At 40.4% G+C, this 27,052-nt stretch overlaps 1 protein-coding gene across 13 annotated transcripts in view; it reads left to right on the forward strand.

Moving 5' to 3' along the window:
* Positions 1 to 35: 35 nt before the first annotated feature.
* Positions 36 to 27,052, forward strand: part of CLIP1 (CAP-Gly domain containing linker protein 1) — a 104,798-nt gene continuing 77,781 nt past the window's right edge. For 5 of the 13 annotated variants that reach the window (XM_015587941.2, XM_025045473.1, XM_025045469.1 and 2 more), the window contains exon 1: positions 39 to 241. The gene's annotated coding sequence lies outside the window, so the exon portion shown is untranslated. Of the gene's footprint in view, positions 242 to 404; positions 436 to 16,700; positions 16,844 to 27,052 lie in introns of those variants that run through there. The other 8 variants (XM_025045466.1, XM_025045474.1, XM_025045470.1 and 5 more) reach the window with 5 other exon arrangements.

Here is a 27,052-nt window from a genome sequence, read left to right on the forward strand (position 1 = left end):
CACCGCTGGCCCGTAACCCGAACCTTCTGCCTCGGCAGGGGATTGGCTCGGCGGACGGATGACACTTGTTCAGAGGTTATTTTAAAAGCGGAGCCTTTGGAGGCCCCGTGCTTCAAAAAAATCTGATTTCGATTTGGGGGTCAACCTTGAACTCGGCGGCTGTTTCTGCACTTCGTGTGGCTTTCCCATCTGGCAGGGACCGAGCGCCACCCCCTCCTCCCGTCACGGCCCCACCTCTTTGGTATGAAGAAATGACACGTTAAATCCTTAGTCCTTTCAGATACCTGTTTTTAGCAAAACTTGGGCGCCAATTACCGTGTTAAAAAAGGAGGGTGGAAAAAATTCTGCAATTTTTTTTTTTTTTTTTTTTTGGATTCAGCAATCTTGGCTTCTTCCTGTTTTAGGTTAGGACAGTGCTTGGCCAGTAAGAGCTCAGTAAGTATTAAATGTGGCTGTTGTTGCTGTTATGGTTATGATCCTGGCTGGTGTTACTGCCTTATTTTTTTAAATAAATTTATTTATTTTAGTTAGTTTCAAGTATACAGTACATTGGTTAGACATTTTATTATTATTACCTGCGGTGTCCCTGAGTTGGGAGATCAAGTGTTTGACTTTGCTTTAATGATAATCTTTGAAAAGAGTCCTCAGGTATGTTGTTCCTTAGCCTTGGGGGCATTTTTTCCCTCTGAAAATAACAATTATCATTTATTGAGGGCTTCCCATGGTCTGGCTCTGGGCAAGTCTTTTATGTATTTTATCTCACTAATCAACCTAACCCAATGAGGGTGCTGTCATTATCCCCATTTTACAGAGGAGGCATAGAAAGGTTAAGTACCTTGCCCAGAGTCATACAGCTGGTAATTGGTGGTGTTGGGATTTGAGCTCAGGTATTGACCTCCGGTGCTTAATAATTAGTATCGTGCTTAATAATTAGTATCGTGAATCTCTGGGAAGGAGCAAGCCTGGCCTTAATGAAAGCAAAGAAGTGGGTGATCGCGTGGTCAAGGGCTGGTGCTGAGTTTTTAAGGTTCAGAGAGAGTGGTAAAGTACATCTTAGGCTTCTCACTAGGCCTAGTTCAGAGGAGTAAAAAAACCTGAAACTGGGTGGGATCTTGCCTAGGTATCCTGTCTGAAGATAAAGATCTCACTCTTCCTTATTTTTCCAACAGTCTCTTAAGCTCCTCCTTGTGCCTGAGAACAACATGATCTGGTTTCTGTTCTTTAGAAGTTTAGGATTTGGTAATTGATATTTAAAAAAAATTTTTTAACAGTGTCTAACATTGAGTCTGTTGTACCCTATGTGACCCAAAATGCATATGAACTTAACTTGGTAATGTTTTACTCTTGCTTTTTAATGGATGGTGGAGCGATGAATTGGTCCTCTTATACTCCATTCAAAGATAGGCCCCTTTGAATTCACACATTTGCAGATATATTTTTGGTCTTCTGTGTATGTGTGTATGGTCCTTGCCATATCTATCCATCTATCTATCTATCTATCTGTCTATATTTCACTTTATAGCACCCTCTGCAGGATTCTGTAGAGCCTCATGTTCTATTTATTATTTAGTTAATTGAAAATATAAAGTCCATAGGTTTCAAGACAGGTTCTGTAGAAGTCACAGGAAGATAGCTTAATATTTGTTAACATTGCAAGAAAACCTTGTCTGTACAGTGTTAACTAAAGTGAGACTTTTCACCTCATAACTTTCCACTTTATCCAGGTTTTCAGCTTCTTTCCTCCCTTGTACAAATGAGATGGGAGTTAGAGTATCTTCCTATGATAAAAGAATGGACGGTGTTATTCATGGCAAGTCTATTCTCCTTTACAGTATTTTCGAAGTTTGATATTCTCCCTAAAGGCTGCTTGAGGGGCTATGATGTACCTATCTGTTAGCTGTAATTAGGTCTCATTTGGTATTCACACAACAAATATTTATTGAGCACCTACTGTGTGCCAGCTGCCATCTGGGACCTGGTGATACAGCAGCAAATAAAACACAAAAATCTCTGTTCTCTTGGAACGCTCCTTCAAGTAGGGGAGGCAGACAACAACCATATTAATAAAATTTGTTGTAGTGATACGTGGTAGGAAAAAATCGGAAGGGGGAATATGAAGTTTTGGGGACAAGAGTTGGGGTAACGGAAACTTTAGATTGGGTGGCAAGAGGAAACCTTGCTGAGAATGTGACTTTTGAGTAGAAATCTAAAGGAAGTAAAGGAATGTAGATCCCAGAGGGAAGAGCATACTAGGAAGAGGGAACAGCAAGTGCAAAGGTCTGGGTGTGGAAGCTTGGGAGGGGGCCATACAGATTATAGTTCTTAAAATATGTATTTATTAAAATATTTAAAATAGCAAAAGATATAGACTAATGCCGTGTTATTAGGGATCTCGATGAAGAAAGAGTTAAAGATGGGGGGAACTGAGGCTCAAAGAATTTTACTACCTAACCTGAAAGGCTACATAGCCGTGAATATAGAGCTAGAAATTGAACTTGGGTTTATGTTATTAAACAGAATACGTTGGCAAGGGAACCTTCAGAGGCGGAAAGGCCAAACCAGTACTTGATGTTCAGACTTGCTGTTGAGTGTGTACTGTCCTATTTGTATGCAGGATCTTTGCTCAGCCCTGGGAGGCCTTGTAACTGACATTTGTATGTATAGCTTTTTCCTGGACTTGTGCTCCTGGCAGCAAAGCCTTCCTTTTTAGTCTTAAAAGTTTTGTGGTTCAAGATTTATGTTTAATATAAACCTTTATGTAAGTCTCTTAAATCTTAATTGGAAAGCAGTGTTAGTATTACGCTGAATATGAATTTTTTAGATGATTGTTTAGGGAGGCTTTAAACTATTACAGCATCTTATATATTTTTAATATACATAGTGCATGTTTCCCATGTAGCTGGAACTCAAAGAATCCATATGCTTTAAATCAGCATTTGAGTTACAATGCACTTTTAAGGGAAAACATATTGACTGATGATACTACCCAAGAATTTCAAGTAAGAGTGACCGGTTCAGATTTCAATCGGGGGAACAGAAGAGGCCTTTTTTTTTTTTCTCTTTTGGTAGGTTGGCAGACTGTAATTAACCAACCTTGAATTTGGCTAGGACATCTGGGTTAATATCCTAGCCCTGGCACCAAGTACCAAGGAATCTTGGCCACAATTAGTAAAGAGCTTCTTTTTTTTTCCTTAATCTCCATCTGGCACTTCCAGAAGGACAGATTCCACTCGCAGTAAGTAACTCAATGGGTGGGTCTGTTTTTTAATTGTCTGTGTATTGTGGTTCAGCAACAAAATCTTGAAAGTATTCTTTGCAAAATCTTTGAAAAGAGGAAATAGCCCTGTTATGGAATCCCTCCTGGGGATCTTCTCTGCTGTCTCTTCCCTGGGGAAGTGCCTTCTCATCCACCTGTGTTCGGGAGCTCTAAGGAGACGACAGACACATTTGCGGCCCTAATGTTTTATATAAGCAGAAGGTCTAATATACTTCCAACTTGAATTAAGTAGTCCAATTTGATATTTGTATTCTCCTTTGCTTACTTATGTCTAAGTATAGCTTGGATTAGATCCCAGTTTTAACTCTGCCCATTTTTACACTTAAAATTGCCAAGTCCTTGATTTACTGTATCTTCTCTGAAGTTAAGGGCCTGAAGATCCAGATGTTCAGGATGTGCACATCATCCAGAATTCGGGATTGATCTATAAAAGATGTGTAAAGGAAAAGCGACTTTAATGAGTTTTATTTTTTCTGATTCTACAGATCTCTAGTCAAATAGTGCACTGAAATATTTGTCATATCTTTTTCTCTTTTCAGGAAAGATGAGAGGTATTAGGGACATTTTCCTAAAAATCTTTTAATCAAGTCTTTTGACCTCCTGCCTTCTCTCTTTAACTTATTTCTTCCATAGAGTGATTTCCTATTGGAGATATATTCTAATACCTAAGGCAAGAAGGAACCTATTTAGACTTTTCTTTTCCAGACTGTAGAATAAATAAACTTCATAGTCAGGGTAATTTTTTTTTTTTTTTTTTTTTTTTTTTACAGCCTCAGTGAAAGAAAACTTTATCACTGGGTTTCACCTATGGGTGACTAGAAAAAAGTGTGTGTATCACGTGAAACCATATTGCTAATTTCTGTCGTAAGGCATGTGTGGTTGCTTAGGTTGTTCCATTGAGGATCTAGTCTCAGAGTTAAATTGAGATTTTAGAAAATGTTTTCTAATGAAATAATTTTTCTTTGAGGTTCTCAGGTTTATTTTTCCTTATATACTAGTTTTACAGTGGCCCTTACACTTTTATAACATATATTAGTTCTTTTATGTGGATTCAATGCATATGGTATAAAACACACACACACATAAGAAGACACAGAGAAAAGCAAATTATTCATAATTCTGTCCAGAGAACATCATTTTAGTAGAGTATGTCCTTTTAGTCTTTTTTTCTTTATACGTTAAAAAAATTTTATGTCTAGATCTATATTTCTGTTTTTAAGTAATTAAAAGTGTAATATTTTCACTGGAAATATTTTCAGCAAACCAGCATGGGGAATCAGAACTACTGTTAAGTTTGAGGTCCTGGATTTGCTTCAGCCTCAGCTTTGTGAGTCGCGTGAACTTGGGCAAGTTGTTTAACCTCTTTCTTTGCTTCTTACTCTGTAGATTTGGGGGATGACGTCTGCCCTGTCTACTCCTTGGGGTTGCTGTATTGGTGGAAGGGATTTGCCTTCATGTGCTGGAGATCTCTAGATAACCTCATCAGGTGGTAGCAGTGCAGAGGGAATCATCAGCACTTTCACATACTAAGAGGCCAGGAAAGACAGGAAAGGCTAGTCCTATATCACAGGTGGCCTGTGAGTCACCTGGTTTATTTTGTAGCAAAGTTAAATTTATAGTAAAGCTTTCAGATGAATGTGACCGATAGAAAGTGTCCTGTGGGGTGGGAGAAAGCCTTAGATATGCTAATTTATCAAACATTTGTTGAATGCTGTGAAGATTCTGTGCTAGGTACGAGGAGCTCTCTGCCTCATGAGATGAGACTACTGTTAGGGTGATACAGGCCAGAACGGTGGTATGGTGGTCCCACGGAAGATGATTCATTTGCCTTGGATGTGTGGGTACAGGAGGGAACCAAGGAAGGCTCCTGAAGTAGGAATTGGCCGTTGTGTTAGGCATTGATGGAACTCTAAGGTTTCTAGGCAGGGATAGGTTAGGTAGAGAACACTCTAGGCCAGATTGAGCAAAGATACAGGCATAAAAGTAGCCTGTTGAAATAATAGCAGATAGTCTACTGCCCTTTAGTTTGAAGGCAGGTGACAAGAAATAAAACTAACTTTTAGGTTTATATCAAGGAGAGGCTTCCTGCCCTCATGAGATCTTACTGGTCTTTAGCCTTTTGGAATCACTGAGTTTTCTGCAAGTCTTTTTTTCTGATGTTTGGTCAAAAATATCTGATCGTTGGTGGTAAACAGGAAAACTGCTGAGTATACCAGTCACCTTTTTGCGCATAGTTGTGCAACCATTATCAAAGTCAGTTTTAGAATATTTTCTTCATACCGAGAAGAAACCTTGTACCCCTTAGCAGTCACTCTTTATTTCTCCCAACTCCCAACCCTAGGCTTTCAGCCGTACCCTGTTTCTATAGATTTGCCTGTTCTGGACATTTCATAGAAATGGAATCATATGGTATGACTGACTTCTTTCATGTAGCAAAACATTTTCAGGTTTTATGCATGTTGAAGCATGTGTCCCTACTTCTTTCCTTTTTATGCTTGACTTACATTCCATTGTATGGGTTTGCCATATGATTTTTCTTCATCAGCTGATGGACATTTGGGTGGTTTCCACTTTTTGCCTATTATGGAAAATGTGGCTGTGAACATTTGTCTATAAGTTTTTGAGTGAACATACACTTTCATTTATCTTGGGCCTATACCTAAGAGTAGAATTGCTGGTTTATATGGGTGCTCTACCTTTTGAGGAACTGCAGAACTGGTTTTCAAAGTGATCGTACCACCAGCAGTGAGATCCTAATTTTGTCACATCCTCACCAACACTTGTTATTGTCTGTCTTTTTGATTACGCTCATTTTTGTGGGGCTGAAGTATGGTATCTCATGATTTTGATTTGCTTTTGCCTCGTGGGTAGTGGTGTTCAGTACTTTTTCGAGTGCTTATTGGCCATACGTATAGCTTCTTTGGGAGAAATACCAATTCTCTCTCTTTTTGCCTTCAAAATATTGTTTAAAAGCAAAGTGCAGAATGTTAGTATGTCACCATTAGGATAAAAAGGGTATAGAAAGTAATACCAATTATCTTTTTTTTTTAATTGTTTTTATTGTGGTAAAGTTTACATAACATACTCACCGTCTTAACCATTTTTAAGCGTACCATTCAGTGGCATTAAGTACATTCACATGGTCGTGTGACTGCCACTGCTGTCCATCTGCAGAACTGCAGAGCCGAAACTCTGCACCCAGTAAGCGCTGTCACTCCTTATTCCCGCCTCCCTGCCCCTGGTGACCGCCATTCTACTTTCTGTCGCTATGATTTTGACTACTCTTAAGGTTCCTCATGTGAGTGGGTTCATATAGTATTTGTCTTTTTATGTCTGGCCTATTTCACTGAGCACAATGTCCTCAAGGTTCATTCATGCTGTAGCCTGTGTTAGAATTTTAAGACCGAATAATAATATTCCATTGTATGTATAGACCACATTTTGCTTATCCTTTCATCTGTCAGTGGATACTCCAATTGCTTCCACATTTTAGTTATTGTGAATAATGTTGCTATGAATATGGGCTTACAAATATCGCTTTGAGATACTGCTTTCAGTTTTTTGGGGAGGTTAAGAGCAGGAATTCAGTGCTTTGCCTGGCTCTTACGTTATGGAAGACCTTATACAGCCTGCTTAACATTTTGGAGCTCAGTTTTCTGATCTGTAAGTTGGGGATGATGGCTGCTTGGTAGAGTTGTCGTGATGAGCTAAGGATGCAAGACGCAGTGTGGGTCAGAGCTCTCCTTTCTCCTCCCTTCAGTCCCTGTGTCTTCCTCACTTCCCATCACTAACGGAATTAGCACTTCAGTTTCCTTCTTTCATTTAAGTCAGAATGGGGCAAAAACCCCACTTCTACTAGCATGAGACATTAAAATCTTTCTTCTCGCCACGTTTTAGAAAGTTAATTTGAGTAGGAATGCCTTGCCATTATCGAAGGGGATATTTTTAATGAACAGTTGTCACTAAAGAAATTTGTGATTTATGAGGAGCTAAATATTCAGCATGGAAAAACAACTCGTGTTCTTCATGTCAGAACTTGTGCCTTGCCAAATTTCAGGCCGTTTTGTAAGTCTGTCAGTTTTATTTCTCACAGTTTAATTACAGGTAGGGTTTTCTTTCTGAGGTCTGCTGGAACCTGCTGTGACAGTCTGTGTAGAAGATTACCTCAACAGGTAACAGATAAGCAACAATAAAGTTGGGTGTTAGGATCCAAATGAAACCAATTTCTTGTTTCCATTTGTAGCATCTGTGGTGGTTGTTTAGAAAACTTTCTTAGGGTGCAGTCACTATGGGAAACAGTTTGCAGATTCCTCAAAAAATTAGAAATAGAACTACCTTATGACCTAGTAATTCCACTTCAGGGTATTTATCCAAAGAAACCCAGAACACTAATTCGAAAAAATATACTACGCACTCCTGTGTTCACTACAGTGCTGTTTACAATTGCCAAGATATGGAAGCAACCTAAGTGTCCAATAGATGAATGGATAAAGAAGTGGTACCTTTATACAGTGGACTATTACTCAGCCATAAAAGAGGATGAAATCTTACCATTTGCAATGACATGGGTGGACCTAGAAGGTATTATGGTAAGTGAAATAAGACAGAGAAAGACAAATACCATACGGTATCACTTATGTGTGGAATCTAAGGAACAAAGTAAACGAACAACCAAAACAAAAACAGACTCTTAGATACAGAGAACAAACTGGCGATTGCCAGATGGGAGAGAGAGTTGGGGGGCTGGGTGAAAAAGGGGAGGGGATTAAGAAGTACAAATTGGTAGTTACAAAACAGTCATGGGGATATAAAGTACAGCATAGGGAAAATAGTCAGTAATCTGGTAATAACCATGTATAATGCCAGGTGGGTACCAGAGTCATCGGGGGATCACTTCATAAACTGTATAAATGTCTAACCACTATACTGTACACCTGAAAGTAATATAAAATAATACTGAATATCAACTCTAGTTGAAAAAAATTTTTAAAAAGAAAAACTATCATAGGGACTTGTGAGTTAATTCGGTGGAGTGGTATCTTCTCTTGAAATAGCCAGGTATCCTTCAGTATGTACTGTGAAAATAGAATTGTGACTATTTTTCCATCGAATCTAAAGACCTATAACCCTGGCCGGGGGGAAGCCCAATAAATGTACATCTCTGGGTGGGCAAAGTACATCCCTGGGGGTGGGGGAATGTCCATCTCTGCCGGGGTGGGAGGAAGATCTATAGCAACTAGTAAATGTGTTCATTTGCAAAGTAACAAGAAAGGTTTTATACAGAGAAGAAACCAACAAGGAAATAATTGATTCTTGTTTGAGCTGTCTTTGTGCCCTTTTCTCCTTGAGAACAGTTAGTACTGGTTGCTCTTAGTATGGGCACATCAGAAACTTTTATTCATCTCATCCTTGAGGGCCAGGAGTCTCATCCGGAGGTTGGGGTTTAAGCCCTAGACTGTGAAGTAACTGTGACCTTAACCAGTGATTTCACTTTTTAGAAGCAGTTTCCTCAGTGGTAAAAGGAGGAAGTTGAACTAGATTGCTAAGGTCTCTTCTGAGAAGTCTAAAGCTTCATGCTATATTAAGGACATTTGCTCCTTTTACACATTAGTATAATTGACTGCTGTTGACCTATTAAGTTCTTCTGGGAGATACTAACCAGGCCCAGTAAAGTCAGTCCCTTTTGAGATCTGCCTTAAGCTGGTGGAATTAGAGTTACAAAGTCAAGGGATTCTGTAGAAGCTTGTGTAAATGAGCAAAATAGCTCTAATTATTCAGCTTTTCATGCCCCCTCCTTTTTTCGGTTCTTCTGCAGATGGAGGAACTTTGGGAGCCTGCTTCTTTTTTGCTTAGAGCTAAGTAGCAGGAACACAAAATAAACCTTCACTCAGACCGAGCTTGTACAAAGACATTCGTAATTACAGGCAGTTGCATCATGGCACCGAGTTCCATCTTTAAAAAATGATCTAATGCTCCAAGTTGTCTTTGCCCTGATTGGGTTTTGGGCCCCTCCTCCTCCTTTTTAAAACTGCTATAAACTTTGAAACTCTGGGTACAACTTGTATTCTGTACTATGTCATACATTAAAATTTAAAAACATGTAATATTAAGCACAAAATAATTTTTCAAAGGACTATGTCTGTCTTTTGATACCCTGTTCTGACTTTATTCAGCACATCCTAAACCGAGTCTTTAATCACTTAAAATTCTACTTACTTTGATAGAAAGATGTGGTAAAACTTTCTCGGTATCTTATTGTATGATATTGTGAAACCAACGCTTAAGGTTGGTAGGCTGATTTCATAAATTGCTTTGTTAGAATTGGAAGTACAGCACCATTTGAATTAAAGAGCCAATTCATTTTCTGACCCTTCCTGGCTTATGTCAGTCCTTCAGTGTCTACATGGGCTTTTCACATTGATCTTTTTAAACAAACAGTGACTGCATTATTTACTTATCTTTCATCTTTTGTACCTTATCCTTGCTAGAGATACACAGTTTGTGTTTTTAATCTTCGAGTTAATTTTAAAGCTGTTTGAGTCTGGCCTTTTTAAAAAGTTATATCATATCTTGTGTACGAAATATCCATAAATGCTTTTGTAGGTAGATAAATGTCAGTGAAAGTAGATCTCAGTGGTCTAGTACAGTGACAGAAGGCTAAAGAAGACCCAGATTGATGCCTCCTGGAATCTCTCTCACATTTTTTTTGGTTAGAGTATTGCAGTGAGCTTCCCTTATGAATCCAGAGTGATGACAGCAATAGGACCTATCCAGATGTGAAAGAACTCTTGATGGGTTACTGCGGGCTTAGAAATCTTTGAGGAGATTTGGGTGTTTATGAATATTCTTGACAATGGAATAAACGAAGGACGGGTTGCATGGCTTTAATATTCAGTAACCTTTTGTTTGGTAATCCACTACATGAAAAGCACCCTGATCTGCAGTTGTTAACAAATGGCCCCTCGTTGTAAGTGAGGACAGTGTTTTTGAAGAACAGCTGTGAGTGCTCTTAACTCTGACATAGGGCTCTTTGGAGTTAGTATTAAATCCTGTAAAAACAAGGTAACAAACTTGTTAGATGTGGAACCGAATGCGAAGTATCGACAAGTGGTACCACAATTAAGTTGGTGTTTTTTACGTTTTTAACTGTTTCTCTTATGTCTCCTTTTCTTTTAACTGATTTTATTATTTTGTCACGCTTTAGAATGATCTGTGAAATGTATAAATTTAGCACTATAAGAATATATTATTATCAGCTCTATCTTCAGCTTGTGTATTAACTGTAAGTTTATCAAAAGCAGTACAAAAATAACTTGAATGAACTGTGAGAGAGGCATCAGGCAACTTTCACTCCTTAGAAGGTTCTGTTTGTTTAACCAGATGGTCTTTGGAGAATGCTGGTAATCTTCAAGCTAGACTAAGATGCTGCTTTTTCCATTTATGTGGAAAATAATAAACAGTGGTTTTCTTGACTTCATTTTTCACTTTGTATAGGGATTCTTAAAGTCTCAGGCTCCTGCTACTATACTGTATTTAGAAATTTTAGATTTTGTACTGTATTTTCAGTGTTTTGTGGTATTCTCTGAAGAACACCCCTATTTCCAGATGCTCTGGCCTCCCGAACACATTTCAGATGCTGCTCCGCCATTTTAGGCGTGTCCCTTGGAAGGGCAGTCAGCTCTCTGGAAGATGGATTCTCTTTCTCTCTTTTTCCAATCTGGAAAATTGTTCTCTCTCACTTCTCGTATATGTGAAATTGCTTCTCTTCCACTTCTTATTTCTGACAGGGCTGTAAGACCCTTTTCCCTGGCTAACCTTTTTATTATTCCTGAGTCTTGGAATGTGCTGCTGGTGACAGTGAGATAGAGAAATTTGGAATTTCCCCCTCTATCACCAGACTTAGTAGACTCGCCTCCCATGTGTAAGATTTTACCATTACCCTTTAAACCAGCGGTCCCCAACCTTTTCAGTACCAGGGACCAGTGTTCCTATGAGATTCTAATGCCTGATGATCTGAGATGGAGCTGAGGTGGTGATGCTGGCGCTGGGGAGCGGCTGCAGATACAGATGAAGCTTCGCTCACTGACCTGCCTCTTACCTCCTGCTGTGCAGCCTGGTTCCTAATAGGCCAGAGACCAGTGCCAGTCGGGTTGGGGATCCCTGCTTTAAACCAACCACTTGGTTGCTGCTGAAACCAAATGGCTTCAGTCCGCTGCTCGCTCTTCTCTTTATCTGCACTGATTCGAAACAGTGGCCCTTATGTGGTCCGTGCCCCAAACTGCTTGGTGACATCACACAGGTTTTCCCTGTGTTGAAGCTTCTGGGAGGCTAAAACAATGATGAATGATGCCCTTAGGTGGCTTCATGTCACTCTTCATCAGTTCACATTGACTGACCACTCATGTGCTTGCCAGATACTCTACTCTGGAGGGGATGCTCCCCTCTCCATTCCCCGCAGAGTATTCTGTGTCTTCATTCAGAAGGCTAATAGGTTTCCCAGGTGTTAACATGTAGGACAGTGCTTTTTCTTCTCTTCTTACTATAGTCAAAGGCAATTTACTAAAGATTAGAGGGAAGACGCAGATGAATAAGCAGTAGACATCTGACACTGCAGTCACTTTCTTTACCCCTTTCTCCCACAGTTCAGCTGGGATGTGAGATGTGCTTAAATTGGTCCCAGACAGGCCTATCAGCTTCATGAGTAGATTTTGATAGCATTCTGTGAAGTTCAAACCTTTGTTTTACTCAGGCATCGAAAAAAATATTTAATGCTCTCCGATTTTCTTTCCACGTGTTATCATCACACCATTCCTTGACTGTGCATTGCTTTCCTGAAATCAGAAAGATGGCAAAAAGCTAAGCTGCTTCAGCAGAGCAGCGCTCTCCCCTGTGTGGGCCTGAAGTGCTGCCTCCTGTCACATTGGCCCTAAACCTTCCAGTCACTAGCTCTCAGGTTGCTGCCGTCCTGTATCTTGAGACACACTTGTTAAATTTTCATCTGTAACTCAATCTCTGTCTTTGCTTTGAGTTTTGTGTGGGTATGTTTTCAAACTCTCAGTGTTGAGCTGTCAGTTTTACTGGGCAGTGCCTGGCGCTGCAAGCAGAGCTTCTTTACATATCGTAGATCTCGGCAAATAGGTATTTTAAAGGTCCTCTTACTGTACATGTTATTGTTTCCCTTTTTATCTTAAGAACAATTGAATTATTCACCGTTTTATATGTAAGAGTTTACATTTTGCTGCCCTTTTCTCACTTATGTATTGTAATGAAGTAGGAAAGATGAATGTTGAATACCCAGAGGGATTTGAGGTATTCGATTGGCAAGTTTATCATCAGTGCCAATCTGAGAGCTACTTAATATTCTGCCTTAAACGTATATCCTAGACCTGCACTGCCCAGTACAGTAGCCACAGCCATGGGGGGCTGTTGACACTTGAAATGTGGCAAGTCCAAGTTGAGGGGCTATAAGTATAAAATACACAATGTATTTCAAAGACCTAGTATAAAAAAAAAGTGAAATAGCTTATTAATAATTTTTATATTGATTACATTTTGAAGTAATATTTTGGATATACTGGGTTAAATAATTTCAGCTGTTTTTTTTTTTTTCAAAAACAACATAGTTACTAGAAAATTTTAAATGACGTTTTTGTCTCACGTCGTTTCTATTGCACAGCACTGTTCTGGAAGAGTATAGTAGTGTCAGCAAAGGTACCGATGTAATCTGAGACTCAGGGCTCTTATATACCACTCACCAGAGGCAGTAACTGAGCAGTTTGCCCATAGCTTCACTGGCCTACTTTTAAGAAGAGACTCCAGGGTTGAGAAGTCCTCTAACACCATCGTGTTCATCAGATGCTCAGAGGGTGAGGTACGGTTACTTCGCACTCTACTTTGAAATTGCACTAATGCATCATTTTATGGGGTCTTGTTTTGACGTTGAGTCAGTTCAGAACTTTTTAGAACTCTTGCTGTGTACCAAATACTTTTTTAGGTCCTTTGGATGCAAAGACGAACCTCATCGCCGACCACGAGGGACTTAGTCATAGCATGACATGCAAACAAGACAGGCATGAGTGTGATTCATCATGCAGTTATAGAAGATTGCATAGTGGCTAGAGCAGCACAGAGAAGGAAGAGAGAAGGCAGGAAGCGAAGTCAGGAAGACCCCGTGAAGATGTGGTGTGTCTGCCTCTATTCTTTCAGAGTCATTTCCTGCGTCCCCCGGAAGCTTTATATACGAGAACATGCGCTGCAGGGAGCGGTCTGGGGTTTGGGTGTAGAAACAGCCGGTTCTCAGGAGACGGGGCAGGCACGACTGTGCACTTGCATCAGTGGACCCAGCATCGTTCGGCCGGGATGTGAGATGTGCTTAAATTGGTCCCAGGCAGGCCTATCAGCTTCATGAGTAGATTTTGATAGCATTCTGTGAAGTTTAAACCTTTTTTTTACTGAGGAATTGAAGAAAATATATAAATGCTCTCTGATTTCGTTTTCTTCAGTCCTCTGTATATACAGAAGCATGAATGTGAATAAAACTGAAAGGGAGGAAAAATCGAATAACTTGCCTTTCTTTAGTGGAAATGCAAGTCAGTTTGGAAAGCTACCAGATGGTTGTGTAAGTGTTTTCAGTGGCCGAAGCAGAGGAGCTCAGGTTACACTGCGTCCCCTGTGTTGGGGGTGGGGAAAGCAAGTGACACAGCATACAACCGATACTTACATAACCATGACTTCAGGGGACAGGATCAAGCTGTGAATGAACCTGCCAAGCTCAGGAATATATTGAAACACAGCCTTTGAATTTTTCTCTCAAGTTTGGCTTGAAAATCAGCTTCAGAAACATCTTTCTCTCAAACTAGACTTTCCATCGCTCTCAGAACTTCTTTCCTCTTTCCTCCTGTTACTAAGTTCATGGACATTTAACATTTTAGGATTAGAAGGGAGCTCAGAAGTCTCAAGTGCAGCTGCCTACAGATAAGGCACTTAACTTGTCTGCTGCTGGATGTCCTCAGGGCCACGAGTGGGGCCGAGCCCAACCCGGGGTCTCTGGATGCCCACTCTACCCAGCACACGGCCTGTTCCCTGAGGCCCCGTGTGAAGCTCCCGCTCCTGGCAGATTACATTCATCACCTCTACTTTGCCTCCCAGTGGAATTTCCAGATGTAGTCTATGAAGGAGTCTGTTCATTTTGCTGATGGGGCAGAAAGGACTACAAAGGGACAGAGGTGAAGTGTGGCGATGTGATTTGCCGCGGAGGATCCGGTGCCATGCTGGAGAGTGCCAGGAGATGCCGAGCCTGTGAGAAGCGGATCTTATCAGATTTGGGTTGGCTCCTCACGAATGGCACAGAACCCTGACTTTGGCAGCGCTGGCCCTTCACTTTCGAATCCTTGCCCTTCCACTTGAGTTTGGATTTGAAATCCAAAACAGTGGAACCACAAAAGGATAGAGTTAGAAGCGGATCTTGTTCAGTCAGTATCCTCAGGTTACAGACGAAGGTATCAAGGTCTGGGAAGGGATTAGATACCTGTGAAAGGCCATCCAGCTGGCCCGGAACCCTGCTGTTCATTTCTCAATCTAACCTTTTCATACATTTATTTTTTTAAGCCACAATTTTTTAATGGGTAAACTAAAAAACAAAAACAAGACCTTAAGAAATCAGAGAAGAATGATAAAGAATGCTATTTCTTTTTATTTGAATATGATTTCTACCATGCTTTTTTGGGTGAACTGCTTGTTTTGTGGAACCTCTTATTATGTAAATTGCTTAAGCTTTTTTTAGATTTTAAGGGGTGAAGGAGAAGCCTGGTTTGGATTTTACTAAAATATCTTCTATAATAAAAACTTTTTATGGAACATTTCAAACATATACAAGAGTAGAAAGCATAGCACTGTCAGCTAACTTGGAAGTTATTAACCCATCATCAGTCTTACGTAAGTTTTAGTATGCTGTAATCAGACTTGTGTTTTTTAAACATATTTTGCTCCTGCCAGTAAAATGTCTTTTAAGAAAGTGTAGTACTTTTATTTATCATTCAAATAATTATGCTTTTTGTGGCACGAAGGAGGCGCTTGTCCTGAAAGTCCCTTTGAGCGGTTTACTTAGCCAAGATGATTCCACAGCTCTAAGCATTTTCATCTCTTCACCATTGTATTTGGTGAGACAGGCTAGTGCTGTAACAAACCCCACAAATTTTAGTGACTTACAGGTGGAAGTTTATTTTCAGTTATGGAAAACTCCAGGGTAGACATTTTCTGACGAGGGAATGGGGAGAAGGCGTTCAGGGATTCAGGCTTCTTCCATGTCGTGATCCCACCGTCCTCAATCCATGCTTTTGAGGTTGCCCAGTTCGTTCATCAGGTCATTGGAAGGGCCCAGAGCCAGGGGAATTGCACATGGGGTGGACATCCCACATGCTCCTCTCATTCCATTGGCTAGAACTCATTCATGTGGTCACACTGAGCTGCAAAGGAGCTGGGAAATATGGCTTGTTACTCTGGGAAGAAAACAGGCTTGGTGAACGCTACCTGCTGCGCATGCGCATTCGTGTCTCATACTGGCCTTGCTGTGCTGCGTTTATGTTCCTGTGTCGAAGGCAGCCCCGCAGAGGTTGCTTCCTCACTCTTGGTCGAAACCATTTTATTGTGGCTCAGAAATCATTAAATTTTTTTTCCTGCTTGTGAAATTATACCTGTTTATTAAATAAACTCGAGAAAACACAAAGAAACTACCTTTAATCCCAGCACTTGGGAATAATTATCATTAATCCTGTTACGTTTCTTTCCAATGTAAGAATTTTTAAACACAGGAATAGCAATAAAATTTCAGTAGTTCTTATTTCGTGCTGGCTTGCAAACCCCAAAACTCATGAGAGAGGGAAATCAACAACAGTAAGAACAATCTGGTAATTTCGCCTTTTCTTAGCAGACATACTATTGCAGGTACACTGTGGTGAGGTTTTGTACTTTTGGCATTTTTGAAATGAACTTCTTGCTTACACATTGTGATCCTCACTCTTAGTAAAAAGTAAATATTGAAGCTGGTAAAGTTAGCAATATATTATAGTAGCAAGGCAAGGGTAGCATTTTAAGTTCGTGATTTACTTTCTACTCGGTTTTCAGAATTCTTAAATATAGCTTAATTTTCCAAAAAAGAATACTAAGAAAAGGTGTTTGAAATTGATTTCAAATAAAAACGTGCAAACTTGAAATATATAAAAATACATTCCTGGTGATGAGCCAAGTTCTCAGGTGGATGTGCTTTTCTCTGCCTACCTGCATTGCTTGTGCCGGTCAGTAGTAGAGAAAATGCTGTTAGTCTTAGACAAAAAGATAATTTCTTGGGAGAAGATGCACGTCTCGAGTCATCAGCTCCAGATTCAGGGATACAGAACCTTCTGATTTTTTTTTTTTTTTTTTTGAGTACTGAGGTGGCATCCTAGAGGCAGACCAACATCAGAATTCCTGTTTGTGAGCTCATCATCATGACCTCACAGCTGGAGCCTCAAAATGTTTGTCCAGCTCCTGGCAGAATATGAGCTGAGCTGATTCAACAGACACCATGAGGTACCAGTTTGTCCCGTATTGCTAGATTTGTGTTGACTTTTGTGCAACATCTGTAGATAAAAAGTAAAGACATTGATGTTAGCTAAGCCCTCTATATTTTACTGAAAAAGATTGTGTAATGATAAGAAAATCACTGTTTTAAAACACTCTCTTGCAGGACATTTAAAAACAAAACTCAGTGGTAGAGCAGAAGTATTTTACAGCATGAATGGGTATGTGGTTAACCATTTACTATGGCAATAGCATCACTGTTGCCAATAACTGTTGGCTTTATTTGCAATGAAATTTGCTATCAATTTAACCGTTCCCTACAAATAAACATAACATTTTTGTTCTGTGAAAATATATCTACAGCACTAGGAAAGTAACAGTGTGAAATGATTAGATATGGTTATTCGTGGTATCAATTATTTATGACCCAGGCACCTAAATTCAGATGAATCACAATCGAGAAGTTGTTACCATTTGGTTTGCTTTGCTCTTTGTTTTAGTTGGTGTTGGAAGAAGAGGTGTTGGTTCACAAACACTAGAAATCTAGTCTCTGAGGGTTCGTATATATACATTTCTTGAGGATTGTCCTCCTATAAACAACTTCAGAAACCTGTGTTCCTGTGTGCTGGGTGCAAGCACTTGATAAATTATCTACTCTTGTCTTTTATTTAAGCAGATTTTGGACCCTTCTAAGTTTGATTCTGTAAGTTTAAGTTGAGAAATTACGTGCCCCCAATTATTTTTTGTTTTGTTTCCTTTTTGTCCCATGAAACATGTCAGTATCAGACTCAACATCCCATTTTTTTGAAATAGATTACTCTTTTTAAAACACTGTCCTACATGTTTCCTTTTTTTCCCTTCTTTAACAGTTACATGTCCCTGTTTTCTTAAACCGTAAAACCTAGAGTCTTAAATCATTCGCTTTCCTTGGGGCAAGGAGCCCTTTGTGGATCCACTAGATGTGTTCCCTTTCAGATGTGTCTCTAACTGGGCTATCTACAAAACAGCTTGTTAGAAATGAGCCATCCTGTACACATAGGTTGTAGAAACAGAATTGCCAATTTAAAGTCAAGTTTAGTATTTAACTACTTTAGATCAGTTATTATTTAAAACAATTCCGTTCTTCCAGCATATATTCTTATTCAGGGAGGATAGCACTGAATCTTTAACTCTCAGATTCCTATTCCCTTTCCAAGATCTCTTTGATGGATGGGTTACTGGGATGGGGTCTGAATGGCACTGGGTGTTGGCAGAGGGTGATGATCCCAGAGGCATCTTGAACTGACACTCTGGTGGTTTCCTGGGCAGCTGGAACTGGAACTGCTCTTTGTGGCTTGCATAAAGTGTGATGTGGCCCTAGCTTCACCTCCACACTTGGGATTCGATACTAGAGTCATGTTTTTTTTTCCCTTCAAGGTCCTAGGAACTAACTCATTATTTTTCACTGCAAGTAAATTTTTTCTTTATCTGCATGTTTTTAATATTCTTACCTTTATATTATGGGTGATTACTTATTAAAAGGAGTAAATTCAGTAAGCTTATGTTCTATGTTTTGAGAAAGCTGTAGTCTTTATTTTAAGAAGTTCAGATTTTATTTTAAATTTTTTTTTAATTAAACTTATTGAGGTGAGAGAAGGCTATATCTTGAACTGTATCCCCAACTTCCAAAAATTTTTTAGAATAGAAGCTGATTTTTATGTGATCTCCTGTTCGAATAATGTGTAGAAAGAGAGGTCATGTCTGAGAGGAAAGTGGGGTGCTTGGATTCTTAGAAATAATAATAGCTCACATTTGTGGTGCTTACTATATACAAGCATTGTTCCGATCACTCGAAATCTCCCCAGATTCTGATATTTTCTAATATCTAACATGCTAGACGGATGTGTACTAAAACCTTGACTTCTTAGAGGGTAGAACACATTTTTATGTTGTTGAGTGGAAGGAGAATAGTTCTACTTTCTGGAATCCTAACTTTGAGTAAAGCTGACCTTCTCAAGACATATAAAGCACACTTCTTTTCTTGGAAATACCAGAGGATCGGTCTTCTAAGGTCATTTGCTTCCCTGAAATAACTAACTTGCCCTTTTACATTTGTTATTTTGGTGAGATCTCAGAGTTAAATCACAAACCTAGGATATTAATCTAGTTCAAAATTTTTGTTTATTTCAAGCCTGGCTTTTGTGTCTCAAAGTAAAACCTGAAGGTTATACAGAGAAAAACAGAAAAAAGAAAAAAACACAAAACCGTTCCTCTGGTGTTGCTCTTTAGCAACAGAGCTTCCTGTTTTTAGGTGGAAATGTAAATTTTTTCACGAGGAGGAGGAGAGTCGGGAGGGATGGCGCGGCTGGGCCGTCTGCCTCCTGGAGCCCTCCTCCTGGCACACACTTGGCGCTTAGAAGTTCATTGCTCTCCTGCTTCTCTGGTTTGAGAATGTACGTGCAAAATAGTAGCTATTTTTCACTGTTCGGTGAGTTGTTATGTTCTAGAGATAAACATTTTATAAGTGGGTCTTAGCTTGAAAAAATAATTAGAACTATGGCATCAGTCAGTGGTGCAAGTATAGGATTCTGGGGGTGAGTATATAGTACCTGCTTCAACTTTATAGTTTAGAAAGCTAGATTATAAAGCAATGTGACCGACTTTTAAAAACAAATGGAAAAATACACCAGACCTTATCTAGAGAGATGCTGTGCATTTATTACAGTGCTGTCGCCATTAATAACTTTTGGAACTTTCGCACTCACCCTGTGTGCCTTGGATCCATTTTTGTATTTTTGAGGTATTTTTGACTCAGATTTTGGAAACAGCTAATAGTGTTTTAGAGCTAAGTCAATGAAGAGATTGACGTGTCATAGGAACCATGTTGGCTCACCAGAAAGGTGCAGTTTATAAACTGTTTCTGAAATTATTTCTAAAAAAGGAGTTAAAAGTATTTTGACTAAAGCAGTATTATTCACATAAATTTCCTTAGGTGACCGTTTGGCAAGTAGATCATCCCTGGATGGAGGAGGTTCTAGAACAGTGCTGCGCAATACAACTTTCTGCGATGGTGGAAATCGTTCCGTGTGTTGCACTGTAGCTCTTGAACGCTTGAAATGTGGCTGATGTGACTGAAGAACTGAATCTTATATTTTATTTCATTTTAAAAGAACTTTAAGTTTAAACAGTGCACGTGGCTACTGTCTACCATATTGGCGAGTGCAGATCTGGACTATTTAGCTTTCAGCCTGACTTAGAGACTGGGGCGGGCAATTTATGGTGCAATAACCAGAAGTTATCAAGGCAAAGTAGGTTGTGGAATATTTGGTCCCTGACCCTTTCTGCGCAGAAGAGTAGAAAGGTATAGTTTGTCATTGTGTTCAGTGGTGTCTAATCTTTATAGCCTCTCCTAGTTTAGCCTTGCTGAGGTGTCATCTGAAGGTGTTAGATGAGAAACCTTCTTTTGTATTTGCAGTTTAATCATCAACTTTATATGTTCATGGCATTTCTTTCCTGAAATTTAAGACCTGCCCTGGCAGCCCCCGTCTGTTACACGTACCTATGGTTGGAGCGAATGAGACTTGGAAAAAGGGCTGCCAACCCTTGGTTTAAATCTTTGCTTTGAAATTGGCAGTTAAGTTAAAATAACTGATATGGACAAATGAAATAAGTGTAGGGCTTGAGGGGACACTGGACCTCTTTCATTTTGTACCAGTAGAATCTTGACGTCAAGGAGGCTTTTCAGTTGAGGTGTAAAGCAAGTAAAAACTGATCATAGCAAATTTCTTCGTTGATCTCTAAGGCTCTTTAGGGTCTCCTTTTGATTTACTTTTCTGACTTGATTTCTTACAAGAATCTTCTGATGTTAGAACAACTTCTCACTCTCTTATTCACATGCTTTATACATTTCTTCCTTCTTTCTTTGTCTCCTCTGGGATTTTTTTTCTCTGCCCTTTTAGAAATCGTGACTGCTAGCACCTGTACAACGCTGTCACTTTCCTTTGAGTCCCACTCCGATCCCGCCTCACCTGTGAGCCTTTTCTCTTTGCCCAAGTCCACTCCACCCTACCATCTTCTAAAATACTTGTAGGATTGTCACATAGTTTGATATTTCTCATAAGTCACATTGTATTTTTAGTTATTTTTCATATGTATGAGTCTTCCCTCTCCAACTATATTATACGCCTCTCTAGCTTAGGTCTATGCCATGTATTTTTCTGTCACCTGTAGCAAGCACCAAGTATGACTTTTTTAAGTACTAGATACACCCCAGCTGGTTTGTGCAATCATTTAAACAATTGAGACCGTTTTTCACATTTGTTTCATTTAATGAGCATTGTTGGCCACAAACTGTGGGAAATATGACAATGACAGAAATTGAGTTTCTCCCCTTAAGGCATTTATAGTCTGGTGCAATCTGTAGATGACACACACAGCTCAGTGTGCTAGGTAAGAGGAAAGAGATGCCAAGTCAGTACTCTGGGAAACTGAAGGAAGGACACGCGTTTTCCTTGGTGAGAAGTGGAGCAGGTTTTGTGGGGTGGTGAGTGCCTGTGCTTGCCCTGGAGAAGGTTTCGGCAGTCGAGGATAACTAGACTTGGAAAGGGCATTCGGGGCTGTGTGAACAACTTGACACAGGAGCACGGAGACGTGAAGCATCAAGGCCTCTGCAGTGGTGTTTGGGAAATGGGTCATGTGGGTGATTTCGTGTGCGTGTAGTTGAGAAAATGAACTGTGGGTAACTTCTTGATCAGTCATTTAGCAGTGGTCCTTAAAACTTTGGCATCAAAATCACCAGAAGGGCTTAAAATACAGGTTGCCGGGCCCACCCCTAGAGCTTGTTGCAGTAGGTGTGGTGAGGGGCCTTGATAATTTGCATTTCTTATGGTTCCGGGCGATGTTGAGGATGCTGCGAATCGTGAGAACCATTGATGTAGAGCGCCAGCCCATCTGTTAACTGCCTTAGAGAACTGTGTTTTACACACGTACGTGCCCCAGCGTTATGTATAATCGAGCTCTTGTTTTGCCTACATACGTCTGGTCTTCCCCTAGATCGTAAGTTCAGGCTTCTTGTATCACTCAGCCTGGAGCACAGCGGTAATGCAGTAGCCGATGCTGCACCTGCTGACTCGCCATCCCGATCTGCAGACATCTGAACCGGAAGCACATGCTGCCGGCAGCCCTTACGAAATGGGGTTTTAAACCTTTGTGACTCAAATGTAAAGCAAAAATGAATAGAGGAGCAATTCTCAGACTTTTCTTCTCAGGAACTTCTTTACAACCTTAAGAATTGTTGAGGTCTCCAAAGAGCTTTTGTTTATGTAGGTTTTTAAAATTTTTATTTTATTATTAGTTTCAAGTATACAGTACATTGGTTAGACATTTATATAGTTCATGAAACGATCTCCCTGATAACGAAGGTTTTATCCATTGATATTTATCACATTAAAGTTAAAACATTAAAAAACATTAACTTGTTAGCAATAGTAATAAACCCATAATGTATTATATAAATTTTTAATGAAGAATTACTATTTTCCAAAATAAAAAAATTAATGAGAAGACGGCATTATTTTACATTTTTTCAAATCTCTCCGTTGTCCGGCGTGGTAGAAGGAAAACTTAACAGGAGACAGCTAGCTGGTTCAGCCTCCGAGCGGTCGTGACGTGTTGTGTTGGGTGAGCGCGTGGCGGAAGCTGCCTCGGCTGCACACGTGCTTTCCTCCGAGACGCTCGCACAGTGATGTGCAGCACAGGTGCTTCTCAGGTGCTTCCCATTTTGCTACGCAGAGTATTAAAAAGGCATGTAATCAGGGCTTGAAATTTGGTAAGATTAGCCATTCTTCTTCATCAGGCGCTCCATCACATTCCTGTGTAAAAGTGGCTTTTTCCCTCTGCAGGCAGCAGTGACAAAGATACAGAAAAGGGTAGTGCAGTTTGTTCCATTGTCTGGATGCAACGCCTGGAGTTTTTACCCGCTATGGCTCGTGTGCCATCAGGGCGAACGTCAAATAGTGGAAAAGGCCAACAATGTCTTAGTATTACTGTGGAAATAGCTTTGACCCCTGAGAGGGTCTCAGGGTGCCCTAGGAGTGCATGGACCACACTTGGAGAGCCGCCTCATCATAGTGGTGAACATCGGGGGTTGGCGGGACTGCATATCCGTATCACACCTACCTTAGAGACCTTACCCTCAACTCTGTAAGGCCAGAAACTCACTTTTTATTCATTCGCTTAGAGATTTGACTCTTGCATCATACTAACAAATTAACAGATTGTAGTTTATAAAATATAACTTTCTGTATTTACGGTGAGAGAAAGGCCAAGAGACACCGTTCCCTTTGCTTGCTATTGGAAATGCAGACCGTAATCTGAGCGTGGAGTCTTGGAGGGTTGTCTTGGAAGTCGCTAATGCCAGTTTTCATCCAGCTTTGCAGTCTGGATCCCCCTTTTCCGTAACACGGCGTACCTTCCTGCTTTACAGACTCCCTATGTTTATTTCCCAGAGGACCCTTTTCCAGTGTCACTGAAATAGATGTTTTCTTTTTAACTCCCTTTTTACTAGACTTCTTTGGCCATACTTTCTTTTTGTTTGGCAAGACATGATCGCCTTTCTTCATTTTGGTGTATTTTCATGTTTAAAAATGTTAAATTATGCACATGAAATGTGTGTGTGTGTGTGTGTGTACGTGTGCGTGTGTACAGTTTAACAAGATACCCAGGAGATTTGTATGTTCATAATGAACAATAAAATAAATACCCATCTATGCCCCACCACCCAATTTAAGAAATTGTACATTATGTATGTTGGACTTCAATGTTGTTTTTGTAACCAATTATTATAAAACATAGCATAATTTTTTGTTTGTTAGATTCCAGGTTTTTGTTTTGTTTTTTTTTTTTTTTTTTTTTTTTTATATATACAACCTCTTAATTTCAGTGTAAGACAGATAATTTTATACTCAACCATTCATCCCTGTACCTCTGGGTATCTGCTAATTGAGCCCAGTTCTTTACTCCTTCTTTCCTTCCCGAATTCTTTAACCCTGCCTTCTGCAAGTCAAGTTTGTGATGATCAATTTTCTCTATCACCAGCCTCTCCTGAAGGTTCTCTTTCCTTCCTTGCCTTATCTTGAATTTGGCTGCCCCCGAAGGCTGTTTCCCCATGCAGCCCTTTCAAGGGCTTACCTGCCTCAGGGCCAGGAGGGAATGCTGGTCGGCCACATTGTTTGGTACTTTACTAATCAGTCCTTCAAAAACCCCAGCTCCCTGGAACATCTTCTGTGGCCAGCATCCACTGCCTTTGTCTCTTCCCTTCATTCCTTTTAAGATTTGCGTCTTGCTATCAATGTCTTTTCCTCTTCCCCTTATTTGTATAATCCCTTCAATACTCAGGCCTCTCAGCTCCATCCTTAAAGCTTCTCACTCTAACCACTGCCTCTCAGCCATCAACCTCTTGCTACTCAAAAGGGAGTGGTGTCCTCAAAATGGCAGCATTACTGTCCCCTGTGAGTGTTCGAAAGCAGAATGGGAGGCTCCACTCATGACCTCCTGGGTCAGAATCTGCAGGTAACAAGATTTCCGAGAGACATGTGTGCACATTGCCACCAGCCTGTGTACTCTGTGCTGCTTGGTGTTTCGACCCTGGTTCCATAGTAAACCCCCATTTCTTTGCTCAGAGGAAGACATTCTGTGTGTCCAGCGCACGCGCTCGCTCGCTCGCTCTCTCTCTCTCTCTCTCTCTCTCTCTCTGTCTCTCTCTCTGTCTCTCTCTCTGTCTCTCTCTCTGTCTCTCTGTCTCTCTCTCTCTCTCTCTCTCTCTCTCTCTCTGTCTCTCTGTCTCTCTGTTTCTCTGTCTCTCTGTCTCTCTCTGCCTCCCAGAGTGTTTCTTCCCTCCCGCTTACCCCACTGGCTGATGAGAAAATTGGAGCCTGCCTTTTACATAGTAGTTTCTTAGGAACTTTTGTTGAAGGAATGGATGACCATTGTTAAAAATAAATTCACTTGAGTAAATTTGAAGACGTCATTGGCTTTGTTAAGCGAGTCATGAATCGGGCAGCATCTCATCTGGCAACTCAAAGAGTACTGCTCAGGGTTATACAGAATGGAAGATGTTTAAAGGAAGAAGCGCGGGGCAACGCAGCTCCTGACAGTAGAAAAGAAAGGATTATTTTGGGGCCCAGACGTCTTTTCTTTGGGGGAGGGAAGAGGAAGGGTTTTCACCATGCAGGTTGCCTCCTCTTTCTGTGGGGGTGGAGCGGGCTCGCGTGACAGATGACTGGTGTTTGACCAGCAAATCCCAGGCCGGTTGAGGCTGTTTCTGGGAGAGGCTGACACTGCGGTTAGATCTGGTGTTCAATCTGGGTTTGCTGTCGAGGGCTTTTAGTACCAGAGATGCCATTTTGGGCCTGTGGTTTTCCTTTAACACCATCTCGTGGGAAGATTTTCTCCAGAGAGCTAATCTATTAGGCAAAGCACCACGTCCCCAAAGTGCCACCACTTCTTTAATTGAGTGACTGTGGGAAAGCCACTTAACCTCTCGGACCTCGATTCTCTTTGTTCATTCATGAGTGGGCATAATAATAATCGTTCCCCTACCTTCAGAGTTATTTTGAGACACAAGCGAGGCACTTACATATTTGTAATTTGTGGACAAATGTAACTCTTGGTGCCGTACATCTGTAGTTCGTTATAATAACGCTGGTACTGTTTTTAATTGTGTATGGTCTCTTCTAAGGACTCTGGAATCATACTGTGTTCACATCTCTGCTTCTTAGCCAAATGACCTTAGGTGGCAGGTAATTCATTAACTACTGAAGAAATACATGTGTTATTCTGAGGTGTTCCTTCATTTAAGAATGGATAATAGCAGTAGCTAATCCATGGTATTGTAAGGCTCAAGTGGATAATAATATGCATAAAAGTTATTTCCGAATTATAATATTCTGTGTGCTGTGATCTTTCCATGTTGAGAAGGCGGGGGGCGGGGGGGACGGCACATTGTCTTATTGTAAGTCCCAAACTCTTGATTCATTGAGCAAAGGCATCAAAATTCAAATATGCTCGGTTTATTAGTGAGGCGAGAACATCTTTTTTTTTTCTTTTGCGTGGGTTTTGGAATGGATTTGTTTCAACGTGACATTCACTGGCTTTGAACCATTACGAAGAGTTGTTGCTTCTAGTCATTATATTTTGTGGGTAACCATGACCAAGACTTGAACCTTTTGTTTCTCAGTGAATTGATTTTTTTTTTAGAGCAGGCCTGACATGCCATTCATTAATAATGCATGAAGAGGAAACGTAAATTGGAAGATTTTTGAAAAACCGACACTGGGGGTGTCACTCCTAATTCTTTCATGCGAATGGACTAGACTTTTCTTCTTCATTAAACCTGGGTCGCAATTCCCTGCTTTGGGATTCAAGTAATTGCGGTAAACCAAGAGCCAGAGGCATGAAGGTTACACAACAGAAGTCGTAGACTTTGAGTTTATGACCATTCTTAGGTTCTTAATGACCACATAAGGGCTGAGGCTTTTAGATAGTCAGATTTTTGTCGGCTTAGGATGCTGAGCTGCAAGGTTTGAAACTGGTTGAGGCTTGCGTAATTGCTTACTATGGTGGTTTTCAAAATTTCTCTGTAAGAAGGAGTGCTTGACCTGAGCCCAAGAATTCGTTGCTTTGACTGAGTGAAATATTTTAAGGAATACTTCATCTTTTCTTCTTATTACCATAATAGTGTTTCCTAGACCAGTGTGCCTCCTTTGTCTATTCTGTTCTTATCTGCCTGAACCATGTCACTTTATGATATTGGGCCGAGGCGAAGAGTAGGGAAGATATAACAAGGCCCCATGGTAATTTCCACGCTTAGCCTGTCATCCTCTTCAAATTTTTTGGACATGTAAATAGCCTTTCTCAGCAGAACCTAGAGGGAACTCAGCCACTTCCATCTGTCTAAGCAAGTAACTCTGCGTGCAGCTTAGGGCTGTGTATGGTGAGCGTCTGACAGTGAAGCAGGTGGTTTCAGATCTGATTCTGAATCAGAACCACCTGACCCGGCACACAGACTCCTGTCCCCACCACCAGCATCATGGCAGGGCTGACGATGGTAAGGAGCCTGGGAATTTTGTATTACTACTCAGAATTGGCAACTACTGTCTTCCAATAAACAGCAGTTCTTTCTCTGTTAATCAGAATCTTTCCGTAAATGACACAGTCAATTTACTTTTTTTCATTTTTTTT

The sequence above is a fragment of the Pteropus alecto genome, unplaced genomic scaffold (genome assembly GCF_000325575.1).
Source record: "Pteropus alecto unplaced genomic scaffold, ASM32557v1 scaffold213, whole genome shotgun sequence".
Taxonomy (NCBI): Eukaryota; Metazoa; Chordata; class Mammalia; order Chiroptera; family Pteropodidae; genus Pteropus; species Pteropus alecto.